This window comes from Sardina pilchardus, chromosome 3, assembly GCF_963854185.1.
Source record: "Sardina pilchardus chromosome 3, fSarPil1.1, whole genome shotgun sequence".
Classification (NCBI taxonomy): Eukaryota; Metazoa; Chordata; class Actinopteri; order Clupeiformes; family Clupeidae; genus Sardina; species Sardina pilchardus.
The window spans coordinates 21,733,825-21,751,312 of NC_084996.1; the positions used below are offsets into that span (position 1 = coordinate 21,733,825).

The 17,488-nt window shown below is 43.9% G+C and overlaps 1 protein-coding gene across 2 annotated transcripts in view; it reads right to left on the reverse strand.

Annotated features, from left to right (window-relative positions):
- LOC134077045 (interferon-induced protein 44-like) overlaps window positions 1-17,488 on the reverse strand; it is a 41,379-nt gene that overhangs the window by 14,574 nt on the left and 9,317 nt on the right. Inside the window, exons 2-3 of one of the 2 annotated variants that reach the window (XM_062532410.1) lie at window positions 16,496-16,872; window positions 13,778-13,915 (exon numbers count right to left, since the gene is read on the reverse strand). The exons of the other annotated variant lie outside the window; for it this stretch is intronic. The gene's annotated coding sequence lies outside the window, so the exon portion shown is untranslated. The remainder of the gene's footprint in view (window positions 1-13,777; window positions 13,916-16,495; window positions 16,873-17,488) is intronic. 2 annotated transcript variants of the gene reach the window in all.

The following is a 17,488-nucleotide window of genomic DNA, read 5'->3' on the forward strand; positions in this document are numbered from 1 at the left end:
TTTCTGGCCAAACATGACTAAGGATGCCGAACAGTGGTGCCAGCAGTGTCAGCGATGTGTGTTGGGCAAGGCTGTCCAGCCAAAGGTTCGTACATACTGGGGCACATTACAGGCCACACAACCAAATGAGATCCTGGCTATCGACTTCACCATCTTAGAGCCGGCAAGCGATGGCAGGGAGAACGTGTTAATTCTCACAGATATTTTCACCAAGTATTCGCAAGCTTTCCCCACCAAGGACCAGAGGGCGACTACAGTGGCCCGGGTGTTGGTTCAGCAATGGTTCCACCGGTTTGGCCCTCCGGCTCGATTGCACTCTGACCAAGGGCGTAATTTCGAGAGCCTGCTGATCCAGCAGTTGTGCCAGCTTTACGGCATCAAAAAGAGCCGCACCACCCCATACCACCCTCAGGGTAATGGGCAGTGCGAACGATTCAACCGCACCCTACACGACCTGTTGCGCACCTTGCCGTCAGGCGAAAAGCGACACTGGCCCCACCACCTGACCCAGTTGACCTTCGCCTATAACACCACGCCTCACCAGACTACTGGACATACTCCATATTACCTCATGTTCGGTCACCATCCAAGATTGCCAGTTGACTTCTTGCTCGGGACTGAGGAAGCGGTGCAGGACCTGGACAACTTGGAGGAATGGGTTCGGAAACATCAGCAGAGTGTCGGGATGACTCGGGAGCATGTTCGGCAAAGGTCAGAGGAGCAGGCACTCAGGCGTAACCAGAACAATAACGCCCATGCTAATGATTCCGGACTGGACGAGGGGCAGCTCGTATATGTGCGGAACCATGTGCATGGGCGGAACAAGATACAAGATCACTGGAACTCCACTGTCTTTCGTGTGCTCCGAAGCCCTTCTGGAACTGGGGTGGTGTACACTGTGACCCCGGTTGATGGTGAAGGACCTGTTCGACAGGTGCACCGGTCTGAATTGAGGGCCATCCCGAAGGGGCTACAGCCAGAGGTGGGGATCGACACCCGCTCAGCCAGCAGAGTGAATTGGCCCATTGCCCATACAGTCTCTGATGAGGAGGCCGTTGGAGATGTGGTTCTTGTGTATCAGGAGGAAGAGCCTCATGGGGAACCTGAACCACCCGGAGTCCCAACTCTCAATGAGGCGGATGCCAGGCCTGAGGAGGTGCCCCTACCCTTGCGTCGTCCAACTAGATCGACATCAGGGCAGCATTCGAACCCCTACCGGCTCCCAAGAACAGCTGTCATTAGGTCAAATGACGGGGAACAGCCAGAGGTGGAAGGCCATGGTGTTGAAACATAAGCTGCCATCGTCGGGCCGCCGATTCATTTGGAGGGGGTGATTGTAGCCTGGTTAGTTTTGCTGTTTTGCACTCCTGCCACGTCACTAATTAGCGTTATGGGCACTGACAAGGCACCTGACTTTATGGGAGCGGGCATAGTATAAGACACCTGGGGTCCTCACCAGTAGCATTTGCACCTCACAAGCTCGACAGGGAGGTAGCAGTGGCCTAGGTGCGGCGTCAAGCTAAAGGTATGCACAAAACGACTTCTTCACTTTGTTCACTTTACTAGTTGTGGCCGTCATATTAAGCGAGTGTTTGTTTGGGTAGTGCGGGGCTGAGCGGGCACCGGCAAAGCTGTTGTGAGCATCTCCACCGGCGCGTGGAAGGGGATGAGCCGTGTGTGAACAGGTCTACCGTTTTGATGAGGTACGCTATCCAGCACACTAGTCGTGTTAATGTGTTTTGCGGGTCCTATTTTGATATGGTGTTATGTAATTTCTCACCAGCGCTTCGCTGGCTAATGTGGCTATCAGCAGGGAAGCCTACGCATCCACCAGCTTGCCGCTAAACTTGTACCGCAACAGGTATGTCTCAGGTTGGACCATGGCGTGCCTGTGATATAGTCTTGGGGGTAGGCCTCATGTTTATAGCGGCTCTGCATGCAGGAGGGGTCGGAAAATGTATACTTATGTGGCTGTATTACGCTAGTACCATTATAGCTTTTAATTCATTTGAGTGAAGGCCTATGGCCATTGTGAGTTGTTTGGTTGTTTGTGCATTTGATTTAGTTACGGTGATATCATACTACGTGTACCATGTTCTGATGTCATGCTGCAAAGAAAGGATATAATGTGACATTGCAGTATTTAATGTGTATTCTTTTGTTTGATGCGTTTGTTGTTTTAGAGATCCGGAGGGCTACCTTCCTTGCTAAGCTGCTGTTCTCTACAGTGTATGTTTGTATGACTGTTGCTGTTGTGTGATTGGATGTCTGCGTGTGCACACCATATTGTTAGGTTTGTTTAGTCTGTTTATTTGCTTTCCCCTTCTAGCCTGTGGGCTAGGGGTTTAGGCTTATGTGTTAGTGAGAAGCACATGTGAGCCGCAGGTTAGAGGGGGCTCACTTTTCTTTGTTTCCCTATTGTTTTCCTTTCCCCCCCTCATTGTACTCATATAGCCTCAGATAGCCCAGCCTGGGTGAAGTGTAGCATGCTATAGGGTAGTGGGTTACCTCAGGTTCACTCCATTTACTGTTTGCAGTGCTGTGGCGTGTGAACTCTAAAGCCTCTGAGTAGGCTTCATAGTATAGCAGGAGGTGTGCAGTGCAGTGTGTGCTCTTAGTGTGTATTACTTCAAAAGGTGTGGCAATTATTCACGTGTGTTAGTGAGACCCAGTATCCTGTCAGTGCTTATCTATCCACAGCTCGACTAGGTTAAATACTGATGGCTGTATAATTCCCTTTTGTTTTCCCTTTTTGTGTTAAGTGTTGACCAACCAAAACAATGCCTTCAACTATTTAATAAAGATTGTATTTTTATACTTTTCTAAGAAAAACGAACCTGTGTTTGTACACTCATTGGGACAGAGTTCCCCTTGCTCTACCATTACTAGCATAACTCAAGGGGTGGCGTAGTCAGCTGTACACTAGGGGGCGCTACATCTGCATTTAACCCAATTTAACCGAATTAGTGAACACACAGCACACAGTAAACACACAGTGAGGTGAATCACACAACCCAGAGCAGTGAGCTGCCTGCCCAACCAGCGGCGCTCGGGGAGCAGTGAGGGGTTAGGTGCCTTGCTCAAGGGCACTTCAGCCATGGTGGACTGGTCGGGGATCGAACCGGCAACCCTCCGGTTACAAGCCCGATGCGCTAACCAGTACACCGCGGCTGCCCACAAATAATAATAAATTGGGGCTAAATTATTAAAAAAATAATATTTGGGCTTCTCCTCTTTTCAGCCTTTATCGTGAAAAACATATGAGCTCATTCATGGCTGTCATGTATGGCCTGACAAACAGTGCTGTGTCTAGACTGCATAAAACCTGGAAGGTGAGGATTAAGTTGAACTCTCTCTGATTTATTGATTTATTAAATGACTTATGGACAAAATAGGTTTCTGTTAAAACACATCTTGAGATTTTTTTCTCAAAGCAATATCCTTTCTCTGTAGCAATATCCAGATTAGGCTATTGTCTTTCTGAGGTACATGCCTTTCTGTTGGCATATCCTTGAAAATGCTTACACAATAATAAAAAAGTAACTTTCATTACTATTGTGTTAACCTTTGGTAGTTTTATGTGAAAATGTATATTTAGCAATTTTAAGTCATTCAAAAAATTGCATGTGATCACCTTCCAAAATGTTAAGATTTCAATATAATCAAATCTGAAAATGTGCTCAAAAAGCTTGCAACGCAATGCTATATTCAGAAATACATTTAGGAATATAAATGCTGCAACAGAAGGGCAGAAGTGAAATAGCAAAGCGTAAAGCTCAGGCATTTAGAGGCAAGTTTGTTACTGACAGACACATTTGAAACAGTATCACCATCAAGAGCCGAAGATATGCAGGTTGGTTAATGTTAATTACTTTTGGACTGTTTGTTTATATTGTTAAATGTTTTGCAGTGTTTTATCACAGTGTTTCTCAATCTACCAGGCCGCAAGAGGATTAGCCTACCATCGGCCGCCGGCTGACCCTCTCTGCCCTCTTCGAGAGACGCACCATGCGGCCGCACCCATTCTTTTCGGTCGTATTGCTGCGCGAGAAAATCGCACAGAAATAACAGGCATATCATATGAAAAGGCAGAACCTGACCTTTACAATGGCGCTAGCCGCTAGTTTCTATGATGAACGGTTCGCGAGATAATTAGCGTTGAAAATTACAGTTACGTACAAAAATGAATGTCACATTCAGTTCTGCGTCATACCCATTCTTCTCTGTGAAATATCCGACGATTTCGTTACTGCCCTGTGGCAAACTACATATCAAAATAAACAGGACAATCTATTGATTCCAATGGCTTATGGAATGCCTCTGTATACTTAGTGGTAATAACAAGAAATCCTTTTAGGAAATCATATCAAATTTCTGCATTTTTTCATACCTCCCCATTTCCCCACTTCAAAATAATTTCTTTTTCATATCAGATGTTGCATTCAGACCCCTGTTTGTCATAGCCATGGCAGATGCTTGATATGCCATCCCAGGATCCAAAATAACAACTTACAGTCACACTTGCTCACTTGTTCTGACTTATTTTGACCTTGAATCTCTGTTCTTGGCCAGTTCTTGTTAATTAAATCAAGGTAACAAGTAGGCTATACAGCCTACTTCACAGTTTTCTTCATCTGGGCCTAGGACAGACTTTGAGTGCTTTGAGTCAGAAGATGACTCAGTGGATGAACAGACTTATAAGGATGAAGATAGGAACATGGAGACAGGAACCAGCTCAGAGTCAGATGACGAAGCAGACACTGAGCAGGTAGAAAACAATGAGAGGCAAACCATATGCAGGGGTCTCAAACTCAAATGAGCTGGGGGCCACTGTAACCAACATCAACTGGTTGGGGGGCCGCATAGGTTGCCCAAAGGTTTCTTTAAGGTCTGGGCCTTTAGCCCAGTCTATTGTTAGGCCTAAGTGGCTATCACACAGGTCTAGTTCATGTTGTTTTAATGGTTTTTCAGTATTCCATTTGTATATAGAGTCTTTGTTTTTTGGTTACACAGGGGGTCCTGCTTGGTATGGTAGACCCATGGCAATTTGGGGTCTTCAATTCAACATATTGAAACCTTTTTTTGTTAAAATACTCAGCAAATGTTTACTTCAACCCATTTGCAAGTAATATAAACAACATTTGTTATTTGTTCCCTTCGCCTTTGTTAAATCACATGGATGCATAGAAATGCTACTCGTTTTTGTTTATTAAAATGCAACAAAATAAGGAAATGCATCATAAAACAGCCATAACTGGACAATTATTAACTAATGTACAAATTAAGGATCTTTTTCCAGAACTATAGTGAATTATTCATTTGAATTCCATTAGAAATCAAACTTTCTCCAGTATCAATTCTAAGGCAGTCTGAACTGAGAATCGCTTTGCCATGTTCTGTGGTAGCCTACTCATTCCCGCAGGACAGAGGGTGAAATGTGTGGGAATATGGGTGCAGATATTGTTGGAACCTTGTGCGGGAACTGCACTGTTGGCTCACACCAAGGGCCCATTCACCTGCTTCACTCCTCTCTCTCTCTCTCTCTCTCTCTCTCTCTCTCTCTCCCCCTCTCTCTCTCACTCACACACTCTCACACAGACACACACAGACACACAGACACACACACACACACACACACACAGAAAGGGCAAATGAGGGAACTGCACTGGTGGCTCACACCAAGGGCCCGTTCACCTGCTTTACTCTCTCTCTGTTTCTCTCCCCCTCTCTCTCACTCACTCACTCACACACACACACACACACACACACACACACACACACACACACACACACTCACACACTCACACACACACACACACACACACACACACACACACACACACACACACACACACACACACACACAGAAAGGGCAAATGACGGAACTGCACTGGTGGGTCACACCAAGGGCCCATTCACCTGCTTTACTGTCTCTCTCACTCACTCATTCACTCACACTCTCACACACACACACACACACACACACACACACACACACACACACACACACACACACACACACACACACACACACACACACACACACACACACACACACACACACACACACACACACACACACACACACACACACACATTATTTTGAATCGATCTAACATGCTGCCAACAACAATAAATGGATTATATATTTGACATTTTCGCCAGTCTGACCAACAAATCTCCACTTCAATTATATCAGGTTCCCAAAACAGTAGCCTACTCCAGCTGACAATACTGAAACAACTGACAGGGTGTGATAGACAAATTACTTCCATTGTTAATTCCAAAATGTTCAACAATTAAAACTTTCTTCAAGCCACAATTTCATATGTAGCATCAGCAAGTTGAATTACTTCAATATTGCATTGTATTTCCCTGTATTACTGTAGGCGTAGCTAAATGTTATCGAAGAAATCATGCCAAAACTACGGATGGGGTGTGGACGTACCAGAAGAGACCTCTGGACTCTTGCTGGAGGAGAAGACAGGCTTCTACAGAGTTTCATCGCTATTGGGATTTTACCAAAACCAATATCATCAAGCTCTGAGGTTTGGGCTCAACTGGCTTCAGTGGTTTTTGGCAAAGACAGCACAAACAATCGTAAGTGGCTATACACCACATGGACACTGAATCGGAAAGGGATAAAAACCAGAGTGGAGGCATCACTGAGACAGAGTGAACAGGCAATAGGACAGACTTTGAGTGCTTTGAGTCAGAAGATGACTCAGTGGATGAACAGACTTATAAGGATGAAGATAGGAACATGGAGACAGGAACCAGCTCAGAGTCAGATGACGAAGCAGACACTGAGCAGGTAGAAAACAATGAGAGGCAAACCATATGCAGGGGTCTCAAACTCAAATGAGCTGGGGGCCACTGTAACCAACATCAACTGGTTGGGGGGCCGCATAGGTTCAGTTTCCTGAGGTGGTGAAGGGGGAGATTAAAAAGGATATCACAGATTCTGAGGAAGAGGAGGAAGATGATTCTGAGATAGTTAATGACAGAGACATACAGACTGGTACAGAAGAAAGAGATACAGATGATGAGCAGGTGGAGAAGAGAACCGTGAACATCAAACAGAGAGGCATGGAGTTTGAAGAAAATGAGAATTTGGAGGTGGAGCAATCAGATGGTGAGGAATCAGAGCGATCAAAGGAGGAGAAAAGTCACTACAGAAAGATACCACCAATGCCAACCAAATTTAACATAACTTTAACAAAACATCAGTGGCAATTAATAGCACCACAAAAGGGAACCTCAAAATTAGCTACACCATGGACCAATGTACTATACGATGAGAACGTAAAACAGCATCCGGGTTGTGTGCTGAAGTTCACATATCAACACATATGTGTACCTGGTAGCAGGAAACGTAAGGCCCCATACTTGTCTGTCCGTGCAGTATGCAAGTTTTCAACTTGCAAGGCCCGTTTCTTGATTCAAATGGCTGAAAGACCGTCAATAAAACAAAAGATCATTAAAATATCAGTACATCGCTCCGGACTTGTTTGTCACCTGAAAAGTGAAATCAGGCGTAGACCAGCAAGCAACATTAAATGGGGCCACATAGCGAAATCTGTGAGAAAAGGCATCAGCAGGGTCTATTACAGTTGATTGCGCTCCACTCCACTGCCTGAACTGATTGCTGGCAATTTATCCCATAGCTTTTAAGCAAGAACATTCTGAAGGTCATTGCATCAGAACTCAAAAAAAGCAAGCAGCTTCACGACAGTGTTGTTCTTGAACTCACACTAACACAGGACATTTTCAGAGAATGTGACAGCAGTCATGTCAACATGCCAGGCTACATTCAAGTCCTGCAGATAAACCCATTTGCTGCACACTTGTCCACAGAGGTTGGTGTAAGCATTTTGGTCAACCACCTCAGGAGGGAAAAAAAGGTGACCTTGTACCTCGATGCTACAGGAGGTGTTGTCAGAAAGATGCCTGGTGACAACAAAAGGGTTTTCTACTATGCCCTTACCCTGCCTGGAGCGGGCAGAGATGCTCCCCCTCTCCCTGTCTGTGAGCTCCTTTCTAATAATCATTCGGTTCCACCTCTGTCATATTGGCTTCTTCAATTTCTGCATACAGTGGGCAAATACACAACACACCGTGTCAACCAAATTGAGACTGACCCCCTGTGAAAATGCTAATTGCCAACATTCCTTTGGAACTTTAAACCAACTCGCCCTAAGACAAAGGATTCTACCTTGATGTAATATATCTATATGTCATGAAATGTAAATGTATTCATGTCTGGTATCATTATGATAGTCTCAGCGTAAGGATTGTAATGATTCCAGTGTAAGAATGTTTGGAATATTCTGTAAGTGACATATGATGATATCCCTCCACATGTAAATCTAATCAGAGTGAGAAGGTGTGGCTAGGTGTGACTAGGTGTGAGTGGTGTGACTGAAGCCATCTGAGTGAACCAATGACCTTGCCTTGTTTTTGGCGCCCTGTCCCCTTTGTTCAAAAGTTTATAAATGTGATGAATTAGAAGTAGAAGAAAAAGGAGAGATTATAATTTGAAGGAAGAGGAAGTAAGGCCAATAGGTCTGGGGGTCAATCCCCAGGCCTGGCCTATAGTCAGGCTATAGCTATGTTCTACTCTCTCTGCTTGTAAGAATAAAACCTGATTCCTAAGTTTTCTTGAGTTTGCCAGTCTAAATTAATAGGTAATTATATAGAAATATAGAATTCCCTACAGCACTGATGCAGGCCACACTACTGGCATTCAATAGAGAGAGTGTGGATGCATATCTGGCCAGAACATTCTCCATCATTAATAGGCGGAAAAGGTGGGATGAAATCAAAGCAGTCACGATCCTCCACCTCTGCTCAGCACACATAATAAAAGCACTGAGCAACACCGTCAGCCAGGTGACCCAGGTCTCAGGGAATTTGTGACTTTTGTGTTCGCTCGAATACAAAACACAGTGTCCCTGCAGTCAGGCCAGGAGATCTTTAAACATCTATGTACTGTCTTGCTGGCAGAACATGTACATCTGAATGTTCATCAAAGTCTACAGTTTCTGCAACAATTGATAGCCAAAGGCAACAGCCCAACAGTTGAAAATGGGGACATAGATAGCGAGTCACAGACTGGATGGGAAGAGGAAGAGCAGAAGCGGACGCAGACAATTGCGGGTAGGTCCCCTTATACCCGGTGTTTCCAAGAAGCATTTCAGGAAGCACAGGTAGCAGTAGGGGAAGCAGAGGAGGATGAGGATGGAGAGCCAAACCGCTACCATTGTCCTGAAGTATTAAAGGTGCTTTTGGGCAATTATATGGGTATCTTCCCACTGTGGAGCGGTGTTATGCTTGGCGACCTGAGACGGTATGCCCGAGACATGACCATTGATCCTGATGCATCTGAAGTACAGACAGGGACACCAACTGCCACGTTGAAACTTGGTTCGGCATTGTCAAACACTAGCCTGGCACGCCCTCCCAGTGACGCAACGCCTTCAGGCTTTTGCTGCTGGTCTGGTCAACTGCTCATTGAGAAGGATTTCTGAGTTCCCGAAATCTGCGGAACTGCCCCCTTTGGTCGAGAACCAATCAACTTTGAGCAGCTCCAACGTCTCTGGGTAGAGGCGTGTTCAAGGCAGCGGAAAGAGTGTTGTTATTGGTTTAAACTCGGCAATCCGCTTTCTGACATCTACCAGTAGCAAATCGAGGCACTTAAAGGAGGCGGGTCAACCAGCGCTGGCAAGAAACCTTGTTAGCACAGGCTGTTGGTCAGACTAAAGTCTCGCAGAGCCTTTGAAAGTCGATGGTAATCAGGCTAGTCAAACACTCCATCCTGTCAAAAACGAAAACCCCGAGGCCTGCAGAATTCATCCGAACAATGTACTCCTCCCTAAAAGGGAGATACATCGAACATATTCTCAGGCAATTTACCAGAAAACATACTCTCAAAATCAATCAAATCAGCAAAAAATTTGGCACAAGCTGAAGAGACCTGGCTGAAACGAGGAGAACCCATTGTGAAAGTGAAGAAATCTAAATATTACAACATGCCTCAAACAGTCCCACAACCCAAATCAAAGGCTGGGGAAAAAAAGGAGACAGAGAGAAAACAAGAACCAGCTACCTCAGGAAAAGCGGGATAAAAAGCAATCCATCACGACCAATCAGAAAGGCTGGGGAAAAGAAGGATAAAGCCAGGAAAGAAGAATCAACTATGTCTGACAAAAGCAGAGTCAAATTTCCTGCTTCACCAAATCATCCACCAGTCAGAGTAGACCAGGGAAAAGAATGTACACAGGTATGATAAATATATCCAAATAATATACCCTGGGCTTATAGTGCTATCCAGACAATAGAGTCAACAACATACAGTTACTATAGAGAGTCACTGAACAAATAGAACTTTGTACTCCATAAGCTGGAGGTTCATATCTCTGATTATAGATCGGTTTCAGTTCCCTAACAACTGTAGTTAAGGATGAACTCAAGCAAACCCAGAGCTAAGACATTGAAACAAAGATGCAATGTGCTTGAAAGAAAAGAGAAAAGCAGAAAAGAGAAAAGCAGACCGAATCTCCCATGTACTGTACAATACCATACACTTTTTTTTGTGATGTGTCAGTTCAAAGGATCATTGGTTAACAGAAAATTGCCCCCAGTATATTTTGATTTAATTCATACTGTACAATAGACAACATGGTTAATCCAGTGTTTGGGTCGCTACTCTAAAAAAGTGATTGGTTACAAGTTACTTGTAATGAAATTACTTCACTTGTTAGTCATTTTGGAAAGTAACTTGTTACTCGTTACTCATTACTTTATTTTTGAGTTGGTCTCTACTCAGAGTTCAACATTCAGCAGGTTAGGCTATACTCTAAGAACAGATCCGAGCAAGCAACTGTCAGGAAGTATTGAATGCTCTCTGTCTACAATAAACTGTTATGCGTCATATATCCCGTTCACAATAGCAGAACAATGTGAATCAGTAGGAACCAAATTGGTCTTGACAGTGGGTTCGAAAAACACTGGACAGACATCAGCAAAGCCTTACATGCAGTGAGATAGATGAGCACTTCAAAGAAAAGCAAAAGGAGCACTGGAAAGGACTGGGACACGTTGAAACAAATGCATAACACCACTTTAAAGGGAAATTTCACCGATTAGCATTAAGCATTGTATCTTTAGAAAACCAGTCATGTTTTTGATTGGTCGTGCATCATTCCCTCAGTTTGCCTTGAGATGGGAGAAATACGGATTTCTATGTTGGACTTCCTGCTTTCAATGATGTAAAAATCATCATTTTACATCATTGAAAGCAGGAAGTCCTATTCATGGGTTTCATTGAAATCCGTATTTCTCCCATCTCAAGGCAAACTGAGTAGGCTACTGGCAGTAAAGCTCAGAGCAGCACCTTGTAACTGGAGTTTAAACAGCAAACGGCAACACCTCCACCTCCAATTTCGTGCAGTTTTGACCATGTCAGCCAGAGATACCTGCCTGCGATTATCTCATTTTGGCTTTTTCTGTTTTAACCAGGTGTGGTGCTACACATCAAATGAGTGGTTATGGAATGGGTTGACACATGCAAAAAACATGTGGTCCTCCTAGGCCCTATGGTTCTCGAGATAGTCACAGAAAACTGTGTTTTCCCTACTCTCCTTTCGGTTCCATGTCAATGGTTCCATGTCATCTTTGTGGGGCTACATGCCCACCAAATGTTGTGCACCCCAGTTTTTCAGTGTCCTGGGAAACGTTGACACAAAATTACTGGAGAAAAAAATAAACTGTTTTTGTCTGTTTTGTCGTTGCCTATGTGTTCAAGTACAAGGGAGTGCAGATGCATGTTCTGTAGGTTATTTTCTGTTTGTCACACACAAATTTTAGTAGCCTAACGCATACATTGGCTAGGCTGCACATCCAGGATGTGGAAAGGCTGGTATCCAGGATATTGGGGGTGGTATTCAGGATGTGACTAGGCTGACATCCTTATTGTGGGGCAATTCTTTTACTGTATTGACTTTAGACTGTGACATGATAAGCTTATATAACATATTAGATTTTAGATACTTTATTGTCATTGTGAATAGTTCAAAGGACAGTACAACTAACAAGACAACGAAATGCAGAGGTGCAAAAAGCAGAAAAGTGCTATTAATAGCCTATACAAAGTAGGTTTTGCATACAAGACAAGTGCAGTCTTAGTGCAGTGTAGAGAGCAGAGGAGGCTCATCATTCTCCCAACTTTTCACTGAAATTGAAATAACAAAATGTACATACATTAAATCAACTCCCTAATTAAAACAACACAGAACTAAATGCTTTTCAAACACAATGTTACTGAAATCAGTCACATTTCTGAAAGCGACCCCTACCATAATTGAAAAATCCAAACCCGCATGGCTCATGAATAACATTGAATGGTGAAAGTGGAGAAGCTCCTCCGTACACTGTTTGGGAATCCCTGCCCTATGTTACCTTACTTGGTTCAATTAGAAGAAGTTGATACTATTTGAACACAATAAGGATGCGTTCCAGAACTAGACTGTTTCATGTGACTGTAACGTAACATGGTTTGATAAATTGGACAGCCTTGACTTTATCTTTTGTAGGCCGTGTATGCTGGCGAATCACGCCGCTCCTCCGTCCAGCGTTTGAATATCTGTCTGTCAGTTCGTTCATTTGTCTTTTCATGTCTTGATGTCTGCGTGTGGAGCGGTTTGGGCTGTAGGCCTACTATGTGGGTAGCCTACCCTACCCTGGCCACTACGCCGCTCCGTCCGGAATCTTGTGCGTCAATGTCTTAAGCCCTATTCGCACGGGATTAGTATTACCTGTGGACCTCTGGTCATTTTCAAATTAGCGCCCCACCTCTGTATTACTTGCAGCGCATTCGCACGGGATAAGCAATGTCTGCAAATTACTCTATTTTCACTGACATTACACCCGGATATGTCGTATGCTAACATCCGAAAACAACGCAGAAAGTAGAAAAGATATGCAATTGCAATAGCAATCACTGAGATGCAGATTCGCACGGGATTAGTATTATCACCGGACGTCTGTGTTTGGCGAAATACAGGTAATTTGCGGCGAATTTTTACTTTACAAATTACAGACATGGCACATTCGCACGGGACTAAGATCTCAGGCATTCTCCGCAATTATCACAAATCACCAAAGGTCCACAGGTAATACTAATCCCGTGTGAATAGGGCTTATTGGATCTTATTGGATTGGATACATAATTGGAGCGCTTTGGGCTCTGTGCATACAAAATTGCGCTATTTAAATAAAAGACTTACAGTAGGTTACTGCTTGAATTGATATTTCAATTGATTGAAACTTTTTGAAAATGTTCACTGTTAAATTAATTATTGTATTGTTTTTATTTGTAGGCCTATGTCGCTTTGGATATGGATAAAAGTGTCTGCTAAATAGCAATAGAGCTCGACAGTCCCGCCCCTCCTCCAAGAGAGCTGCTTGCCCGGAAGTAAATTTCTCATTCATTTCTCCCATTGACTTCTGGAAAAATCCGGATATAAAGAGTTTTAGACCATGCCTTAGGCTAACCAGCTACGATGTGACTCATAAACATATAATACATTGGAAAAAATGAGCAGAAAATGTTAAGAAAAGTGAAAGGTAAAAGACTGTGTACATATCTTAAATTCCGAAATAAAGAACTCAAATCCCGTGATGCTTTGCAAACGTACACATTTCCAACATTTGCAGCCTAACGTTAGTTTAGCATGGTTCCATATTAATCTGAGAAAAGAAGATGATTACTTCCTACCGTTTCCATTGAGTAAATTCAACCTTCAAGATGAGAAAACCGGCCTTTTTCGGAAGACCATACATCGGTTCTGACAGCCCTGCAGCCATTTTAAGTTTTGCGAGACGATAGCTGGACGATAGGCATGGTACGGTGGCCCTGAAGTGCAAAACACAACACAAATAAGACAACACAACACAAATAAGACAACACAACACAAAGAGAGAAATCACGGCCCCAAAGTGCACAACACAACACAAAAAGAGACAACACAACACAAAAAAGAGAAAAAACGGCCTCGAAGTGCACAACACAACGGCAAATCACACAACACAACACAAAAAGAGACAACACAACACAAAAAGAGAAAACACGGCCCCGAAGTGCACAACACAACGGCAAATCACACAACACAACACAAAAAGAGACAACACAACACAAAAAGAGAAAACACAACGGCAAATCACACAACACAACACAAAAAGAGAAAACACAACGGCAAATCACACAACACAACACAAAAAGAGACAACACAACACAAATAAGACAACACAACACAATTAGAGAAACCTCGGCCCCGAAGTGCACAACACAACGGCAAATCACACAACACAACACAAAAAGAGACAACACAACACAATTAAGAGACAACACGGAATACCTTCGGGCCACATGAATCGTCGCTGGGACACGTACAGGCCTACAGCCCGCAGAAAATAGCATGCTGGGTCTTCACATGTCCATAAGAACCCACAGTAATGGAATATCCACGTTGTGTTTTATTCATAATATGTTTGGTGTATAATCCAACTCATACAAAAGCAACAAGTTCGAAACAAATCATCAGAAATCAGGAAGTAAAACAGCTTGTAACTCTGTCACCGTTCTAGATACCGTCATATAGGCTACCATATGGTAATTTTTGTGAGATCCCCCTAGTTACCGTGGTAGCTACCATACATCAGAGCGATGGCTTTGCCCCACATGTCTTTCTGCGACGAGATATTCAAAACCGGAGGAGATCGGGCAAGAGAGCTGTCAAACAGGCTCCCTAGCTTTGAATGACGACAGCACTAGTCAGCCACATGCCTCGTTATTGAAAACCGGATAATGTTGAAGCCAAGGGGTAGACGATTTCAGTGATATGCGACTTTACTTTATAAACCCTAGTAAAGTCCTCGTAACATTCATTAAAAGATTTAAAGAGACATGCAGGCTGAAATAATTCGAAGATTTAATGGTGCATAGGCTAGCCTACTGACAATAAAAGTCTTACACAAGAACCCCTTTGAGTAGAAGCATAATATTGGTGTCAAAATAAAGCTAACATTCTGGAGATTTTTGGGGAGCCTGATTGACAGCTCTCTTGCCCAATCTCCTCCGGTTTTGAATATCTCGTCGCAGAAAGACATGTGGGGCAAAGCCATCGTTCTGATGTGTGGTAGCTACCACGGTAACTAGGGGAATTCACAAAAAATACCATATATGGTATATGACGGTATCTAGAACGGTGACAGAGTTACAAGCTGTTTTACTTCCTGATTTCTGATGATTTGTTTCGAACTTGTTGCTTTTGTATGAGTTGGATTATACACCAAACATATTATGAATAAAACACAACGTGGATATTCCATTACTGTGGGTTCTTATGGACATGTGAAGACCCAGCATGCTATTTTCTGCGGGCTGTAGGCCTGTACGTGTCCCAGCGACGATTCATGTGGCCCGAAGGTATTCCGTGTTGTCTCTTAATTGTGTTGTGTTGTCTCTTTTTGTGTTGTGTTGTGTGATTTGCCGTTGTGTTGTGCACTTCGGGGCCGAGGTTTCTCTAATTGTGTTGTGTTGTCTTATTTGTGTTGTGTTGTCTCTTTTTGTGTTGTGTTGTGTGATTTGCCGTTGTGTTTTCTCTTTTTGTGTTGTGTTCTGTGATTTGCCGTTGTGTTGTCTCTTTTTGTGTTGTGTTGTCTCTTTTTGTGTTGTGTTGTGTGATTTGCCGTTGTGTTGTGCACTTCGGGGCCGTGTTTTCTCTTTTTGTGTTGTGTTGTCTCTTTTTGTGTTGTGTTTTCTCTTTTTGTGTTGTGTTGTCTTATTTGTGTTGTGTTTTGCACTTCAGGGCCACCGTAGCATGGGGAAAGTTGAGACAGTTTGTTTGGGATTGCCATGGCAACGGCGATCTCTACCAATCAAAGGCTCTGCTTTCAGCAGTTTTACACGTTAGGGTGTTGGGTAGTGTAGTACTATCTCGTTAAATCGTGAATAAAACATTTTTTTTCTTAAAACAAGGTTGATGCCCCATTAACTTTTGACATCTATATGAGCAGGTATTATCGCTTAGTGACATCGTAGCTGGTTTTAAGTCTACCATGTGTAGCAGGGGCAAGAGATTTAGTATAATTTAGGGACGACTACGCCACCTAGGGGAGGGTCACCCCTAGGACATAATTTAAGCCAATACTAACCCTTACATCCAACTTAGGGCACACAGGTTTGCAACACGTAGGAAGCTAGAGACATAAATTCCACAAATATACTTTTATTGACAGGTTGTTATTTATAACATAAAAAACACAACTATGGAGAGGTCAGAGCCATCTCACTGCACAATACCTGTATGAAAGACACACATATCATACACACACCACAATACATACGGTGACCAGCGAGGCTGCACGTCAGCTAGCACACAATGTCTATGGGCTCTCTTTAGGGAGGGGGAATTGGAACAGGGCAAGGGCTTACCACGACTGGCAGGACTACAGGAGTCCAGAGGGCACACACACACGCCACACGTGAGAATCACACTGCAAGCACACTGCAAGCACACTGCACTCCAGAGGTAAAGACAGACACCCGGGATGTGTGACAGGAAACGTGAAGGGACCCCACCACCTGGAGGTTAGCCTGCCGCTCGCTTAATGCACACTGCACCTGTCCAGAGGAGGAACAGAGAAAGAGAGAGAGACACACTGTGGTTAGAGCTGTGGTGAACACAATAGTAGCATGGCAAATAATTTAGCAAGAACAGTAGTTGTACTTAGCTTTCAAACACTGCAGGCGGGGATGGCCGTCTTACAGATGCTAGGCCCCAGAGGCCAGGCCGGGTCAGTGCAACCACCCTGGTTACGCCAATGGAAGAGTAACTTCACTGCACACCACACACACACACACCAGCGCACCAATGCATGCACACACACTACCAGCAAGCAGACCCATGCACATGCACAGTAGCCGTTCCGGCGATATGACCACTACACTAAAGGGACAATAGTGTAGGCTAGTTACAATGATGATAAATTGCGCATGCAGCACAAGCCATACAGTTCATGCATTGAACAAGGATCGAAAGAGGGAAGCACAGGATCAACAACCAAAAAAGAAACACAAGAACCACATGCACATAAAGAAAAGCAAGCAATTAAACATGCAAAATAGGCACCACACGGCCCAGCAGACTTAGACATGCAGTACACTAATAAGACAACATGAAGTATGCACACTTAATCCCAGTCGGTAAGGCAGACAATACCAGGACCAGACAGAACCAACAATGAGCAGAGCGAACAATAAACCCACATCAAATCATTATGGAGAACTGAACGTAAGACAGAACAGCAGCCTTGTTGTGGTGTGGAGACACTTGGGAGATGCCAGCTGACGTCGTACATCGAAGTGAAAAAGGTTTTGCTCTTGATCAAGTTGAGGGAGAGGAAGAGGAGGAGCTGCTAGCTCCGA